Source organism: Suricata suricatta, chromosome 1 (assembly GCF_006229205.1).
Source record: "Suricata suricatta isolate VVHF042 chromosome 1, meerkat_22Aug2017_6uvM2_HiC, whole genome shotgun sequence".
Classification (NCBI taxonomy): Eukaryota; Metazoa; Chordata; class Mammalia; order Carnivora; family Herpestidae; genus Suricata; species Suricata suricatta.
Genome location: NC_043700.1, coordinates 42,163,329 through 42,170,109, shown reverse-complemented (window position 1 = coordinate 42,170,109; position 6,781 = coordinate 42,163,329). Strand labels below are relative to the sequence as shown.

General features: G+C 38.3%; 1 long non-coding RNA gene across 1 annotated transcript in view; it reads left to right on the top strand.

Annotated features, from left to right (window-relative positions):
* Window positions 1–1,183: 1,183 nt before the first annotated feature.
* LOC115294646 overlaps window positions 1,184–6,781 on the top strand; it is a 15,658-nt gene continuing 10,060 nt past the window's right edge. The window contains exon 1 of the long non-coding RNA XR_003910047.1: window positions 1,184–1,285. This is a non-coding gene — a long non-coding RNA (uncharacterized LOC115294646). The remainder of the gene's footprint in view (window positions 1,286–6,781) is intronic.

Below are 6,781 nucleotides of genomic sequence, written 5' to 3'. Positions count from 1 at the left end.
TTATGGTCTGGGCTACAGTTACCTTACTTGGGCTAATTTTAACTACTGAGAATCTAATAATAAATTTCTAATGCCCAGCTGGCATCCCTTTATGCAGTTCATCCATTCTGATGAATGGGAGCAAAACCAATTTCCATCCCTGGACAAGCCTCAACCCTTTTCCAGCCTGTTGATTTCCAATGGTCTCTTCTCTGCCTGGGGTGGGTCCATGTCATGCATGCACAGATCAGCACACCTCCAGACTCTGGATGGGCCTTCTGCACATCTCCAGAACACTTTCTGTTCAGCATCTTCTCCAGCTGTCTGCATTTAACCTCTTGGAACTCCTGCCTGTATCTCCTCAAAAGAAGGCACAATGCTCCCTTTGGGTCTCCTCCCTGTGCTTCAGTCTGGGAACTGTCCTTAGGGATTGCAACAAGGTCGTCCCTAGTCTTACCTTCTTTGTGTCCTAAGGGAGGGTGTTCTTATTAACCCACTAAGCAGCTAACAAACCCTTTACTCAGGGAAAAGTCTGGGCCCTTGGGGAGGGAAACAAATGACCTATGTTTATCCTATTCCTGAGAGCTCACACTGTGGTGGAGGAAATGAGACCAAGGAACTAAATAACTAAAGGAAAATGGCATGAGGTCTCATAATCCTCCCCTTATCTCACCTCCAGAGATGGTGTCATCATCTTAGATGGTGTCAGGGAATGTTATTCACCTGTATTTGGACTCTGACAGAGTTGTTGCAAGACGCTAGTTATAATATTGCTGGCCTGGAGGATGTGATTTTAATTAAAGTCAACCTTGTGGCTAATGTTTGTACCAGTCACAATGTGTACTTTCAAACAGCACTTAACATGTGCCAAGCTCTGTTCCCTTCATGTGCTCCTCTGTGTTTCTGTCTCCCTCTCTGACACACACACTGACCCATGAGCCCAAGTCTGCAGGTTGGCACAGTCTAGATCTCTGGCCATGCCCTTGGTCTCCAGAAGCAGAGATGACCACAAACTAGAATGGCTCATCCTCTCCTCTGCCCATTACTTGGACTTCTCTCTTGTCTGATCCTGCCTATGTGAATTTTCCCCTCTGTGTCCACCAATGTCCCAACACACATGGAATTGTCACCTCTGCCTGGGAAATCCCTTCAAGCCTTTTTCACTTTGTCAACCTTGTGATCTGTGTATTTGCCTCAGCTCCCTGTGACCTGAATATGTCCCAAGGAAAGGAAGGCCCATGTCATGTCTCTGATGCTCCTTCTACAGTGCTGCTCACCAAGCTCAAGACATGCCTTCCCCAGATGAGTAAGTGACTTGGGCTCTGATTCTCTGTACTGATGCTGATATGATCTTGTCCTTTTGTAGCATATATTTAATGTGGGTGGTGGGAAATACAACAGGCAGGTTGAGGATAGAACAGAGGTCAGTGAATATCACCCAAAGGAATTGCCCAGGTCCATGAGCTCCAGGAGCCAGGTGTCAGCTTTTCAGTGGGTGAGCCCTGATCAAACTAGCACTATTAAAGATATTTGTTTATAAAAACAAAATTACTTGCTCTTTGGATGGAGGACAAGATGTGTGAACTCAGATGAGGACTGAGCAAAATTTGGTGCACGTCCTAGTGGTTAGGATTAAGTGTATCAGCCTGAAAGGGAAAGTTGCAGCTGACACCGATGTGAGAGAAACAATTATGATAACACTGGCAGGGGATGAATTAAGTTCAGCAGCCTGGGTTTCCTAACCTGAGAGCTGGCAGAGGTCATTAACAAAGTCAAAGAGTTAGGGCGCCTGGGTGGCTCTGTCAGCTGAGCATCTGACTTTAGCTCAGGTCATGATCTCACAGTTTGTTATCATGGAGCTCATTTCAGATCCTCTGTCTTCCCCTCTCTATGCACCTCCCCCACTCATGCTCTCTCTCTAAAAAAATAAATAAACTTTTTTTAAAAGTCAAGAGTAAATGGGTAGAGAGGGGCATAAGAATTAGCACTATGTATGTGATTTTGGAGACAGTAGTAGCATTTCATTACCAGTAGACTGAATGAAGGTTTCAGGTTCAACAGATGCCAACAAATGGAAACATAAATATTGAGAAAGGAAGAAAGAAAGATCACCAGAAATAGAAAATATGAAACCAAATGTAAAGGACTGGTACGTACTCTTAATTTCTTAAAAACATACACAAATATTGTTAGATTGTTTGTATGGTCTATAGCATGTATATAGGCAATTCTTAGAACACCTACTGCAAAAAGAATGGGAAGTGGTGATGAGTTGGCCTGTCTTGTTATAAGTCTCTTATTTTTACACCAATACTACATTATTAACTCAGCAATACAATCAGCAATGAAAAGCAATGAAGTATTGATGCACAGAACAACATGTATGAATATCAAAATAATAACTTGGAATTAAAGAAAACAGAGAAAGGAATACTCTCTGATTCCATCGATGTGAAAATCTAGAGACTTTAGACTGTTCAACTGTGACAGAAAGTAGGTCAATAGTTCCCTGGGGCCAAAATGGTCTGGGTAGGAGGGAGGGTTATCAAAGGACAGGAGGAAACTTTGGGGGTGATGACACGGCCATTAGCCTGATTGTAATGGCATTTCAAAGATACAGACATATGCCAAAAGTCTATCAAACTATGTAATTTAATAATGTGCAGCTTATCACATGTCAAATATTCCTCAATAATCTCTTTTTAAGAGCCTATCAATAGACTAAAAACAATTAAGATTGTGTATTTTGCTACCTGTGTCAATTGTATATTCATGATGTAATGTGTATAGTGGCACTGAGCTGGCTCAGCAGGAGAACATGCAACTCTTAATCTCAGGATCATGAGTTCAAGCCCCAGTTGCATTTGGAGCCTACTTAAAATTTAAAAAAAATATAGTGATGATGGAAATATGTATAGATAAAAAGCCAATACACATATAAAATGGAATTCTAAAAAGTAATTAACATTAATGTGTGCAGGGAAGGAGGAACATGGGGAAAAGTCTGGACAAACACAACAAATGGTAACTTATACATTATTAATTCAGCAATACAGTCAGCAATGAAAAGCAGTGAAGTATTGATGCAGATTCCCTGAATGGAGCACATGGGAGTTTTCTACAGAGAGCTACTTTCTCCCAAAGGTTAAGAAGCAAGTTCATTTGCTGAGAGTAAAAAAGCAGTGAAGAGGTGCTGGAAGATAAGAGAAAGTGTGAAATGATTTTTATGAAGCAGGAGAGTAAGGGATCCGGGGACTCAGTGGCTCTGGAGCAGCCACAGGCCCGTGTGTGGTTGCTGCATGAGTGGTGGTGTTTTGTTTTTGTTTTGTTTTTAATTGAGAGATAATTGACACATGACAGTATATTAGGTTCAGGTGTATGACATAATGATTTGATATTTGTATGTATGTTGAAATGATTGCCGCAATAAGTCTAGTTAACATCCATCACCACACATAGTTACAAGTTTTTGTCTTGTGATGAGAACTTTTAAGATCTACTCTCTCAGCAACTTTCAAGTGTGCAATACAGTACCACTAACTATCGTCACCCTGCTGTACATTATACCTCCAGGACTTATTTATTTTATAACTGGAAGTTTATATTTTTTGACCATCTTCACCTATTTCATCCATCCCCCATCCCTACCTCTGGCAACCACGAATCTGTTTGCTGTGTCTGTAAATTTGTTTTGTTTTGTTTTTTAAGATTCCACATATAAGTGAGATCACATGGTATTGGTCTTTCTCTGTCTGACTTATATTGTTTATCATAACGCCTTCAAAGTCCGGACATGTTGTCACAGATGGCAGGATTTCTATATATACACAATATGTATACAAGATAATATACATACCTCAATTTTGTATTCATTCATCAATGTATAAGCATTTAAGTTACTTTCATGTCTTGACCATCGTAAATAATGCCACAACAAACATGAGTGTGCATATGTCTTTTCAACTTAGTGTTTTCCTTCTCCTTGAATAAAGAGAATATGCTACCTCTATTTTTAACTTCTAAAGGAATTCCCATAGTGACTGCACCAATTTACAGTCCCACCAGCAGTACATAAGGGTTTTCCTTTCTCCACTTCCTTGCCAATACTTGTTATTTCTTGTTTTTTGTTTATTTTTATAATAGCTTTTCTAACAGGTGTGAGGTGATATTTCATTGTGATTTTGATTTGTATTTCTCTGATTAGTGATGTTGAGCATCTTTTCATCTATCTGTTGGTCTCTGTCTTCTTTGGGAAAATGGTCCTTCAGATGCTCTGTCTACCTTTTATTTTATTTTATGAAAGAGATAGAGGGTGCAAGTGACTGAGGGATAGAGAGGGGAGGTCTGGGGTGGGGGGGGGACGGGGAGAGAAAGAGAGAGAGAAAAGCAGAGCTCACCCAGAGCTCATGTTTTACCTGAAGCAGGACTCTTCCTCACCTGATGTGGGGCTTGTCTACTTTTTAACTGGATTGTTTCTATTTTTTTGTTGTTGAGTTGTATGTGTTCTTTATATATTTTGGCTAATAACCCTATATCAGATATATGATTTGTAAGTATCTTTTTCCATTTGGTAGGTCGAGCCTTTTCATTTTCTTGATAGTTTCCTTTGCTGTGCAGAAGCTTTTTAGTTTGATGTAGTCCCATTTGTTTATTTTTGCTCTTGTTGTCTTTGCTTTTGGTGTCAGATTCAAAAAATAATCACCAGAACCTGTGTCAAGGAGCTTACTGCCTATGTTTTCTTTAGGCGTTTTATGACTTCAGGTATTATGTTTAAAGTCTTTAATCCACTTGTAGTTAATGTTTGTGTATGGCATGAGATAGTGATAAAGTTTCATTCCTTTGCATGTGGCTGTCCAAATTTCCCAATATTATTTATTAAAGAGATTGTCCTTTCTCCATTGTATATCCTTGGGTCCTTTGTAGTAAACTAATTGATTTGTTATGTTTGGGTTTATCTCTGGGTTCTCTGTTCTGTTCCATTGATCCATGTTCTTATGTCATGTCTGTTTTTATACCAATACCATATCATTTTGATTTCCATAGCTTTGTAAAAGTGAATTTTTGTAATATTAACATGATTAATTCATCAAGGAGTCATAATAATCATATATGTAACTCATACAGTTTCAAACTGCATGAGGAAAAATCTACAGAATGAAGGGAGATTATAACACCCCTTATAAGCAATTGATAGAATGATTACATGAAAACTCACTGAAGTCATAAGTAATCTAAACATTATAAAGCATGTTGATTTAATTAACATTCATAGAGAACATACGCAGTATCTACTTTAGATTCATTCTTTTCTAGTGGACATGGTACATTGACTAAGATATACCATGTTCTGGACTATAAAACAAATCTAAATGAAATTTAAGTGCATGAAATCATACAGACGCCATTCTCTAACTCAATGAAACTAAAGTAGAAATCAGTAACAATATCTGAAAAGAAGAAAAGGAATTTTAAAAACTTTTTGCAATAAATGCCAATGAAAATATAACACATCAAAATATGTCAGATGCTGTGAAAACCAATAATCAGATTAAAATGTATAGCTTTCAGTGCTTTTTTAAAGGAATAGAGGGTTAGAGGCAATGGAGTGTGGGTTTCTTTTGGGTGTTAAAGAATATTCCAAAATTGATTATAATGATGGTTGTGAAACTCTCTAAATATAACAGTTTAAATGAGTGATTTATATCAAGAATAATATTATTAATTGTATGAATTATATCTCACTTAAGCTGTTAAGAAGAAATGAAGAAATGTATAAAATTTGTGATCTGAAGATTAGCATTAATCAGAAATAGAAAAAAATATAAATTTAAACCGAGTGAAGTAACAAGGATAGAAATCAGTGAAATATAATATTCTGACGCTGATTACTAGGAGCTGGCACAGACTCTACAGGTTAATGGCTCAGTCCCACGTGGTGAGCCCCACTTCAGACATCAGTCACAAGTAGTGGGTTCCCACGTGATCCACACTTTTGTCTGACTTGGCTGTAAATTGGGAATTCCCATGACCCTCTCCTCAGATTCAATAATTTGCTCTAACAGCTTACAGAACTCCAGGAAACATGTTTATTGATTCATCATAAATGATACAAATGAATAGGCAGATGACATACATTTGGGTGAGGTCCAGAAGGGACCAGAGTGAAGGAGCTTCTGTCCCCGTGGAGTTGGCACGTACTACCCTCCTAACACATGGATGTGTTCACCAACCTGGAAGCTTTTTGAGCCCTATACTCTTGGGCTTTTTTATGGAGGCTTCTTCACAAAATGCACTGTCAATTATTACCTCATATTATCTCAATCTCTACCCCTTTCACTTTCCCCGGAGAATAAGGGGGGGGGGGAGTGGCTAAAGTTTCAAACATTTTTTAAGGGTGAACTTTAATAATTTATTTATTTTTTAAAATTTACATCCAAGTTAGTTAGCATATAATGCAACAATGATTACAGGAGTAGATTCCTTAATGCCCCCTACCCATTTGGCCCATCCCCCCTCGCACAACCCCTCCAGCAACCCTTCATTTGTTCTCTATATTTAAGAGTCTCTTATGTTTTGTTCTCCCTGTTTTTATATTATTTTTGCTTCCCTTCCCTTATGCTCATCTGTTTTGTGTCTTAAAGTCCTCTTATGAGTGAAGTCATATAATATTTGTCTTTCTCTGACTGACTAATTTTGCTTAGCATAATACCCTCTAGTTCCATCCATGTAGTTGCAAATGGCAAGATTTCATTCTTTTTGATTGCTGAATACTACTCTATTGTATGTGTGTGTGTGTGTGTGT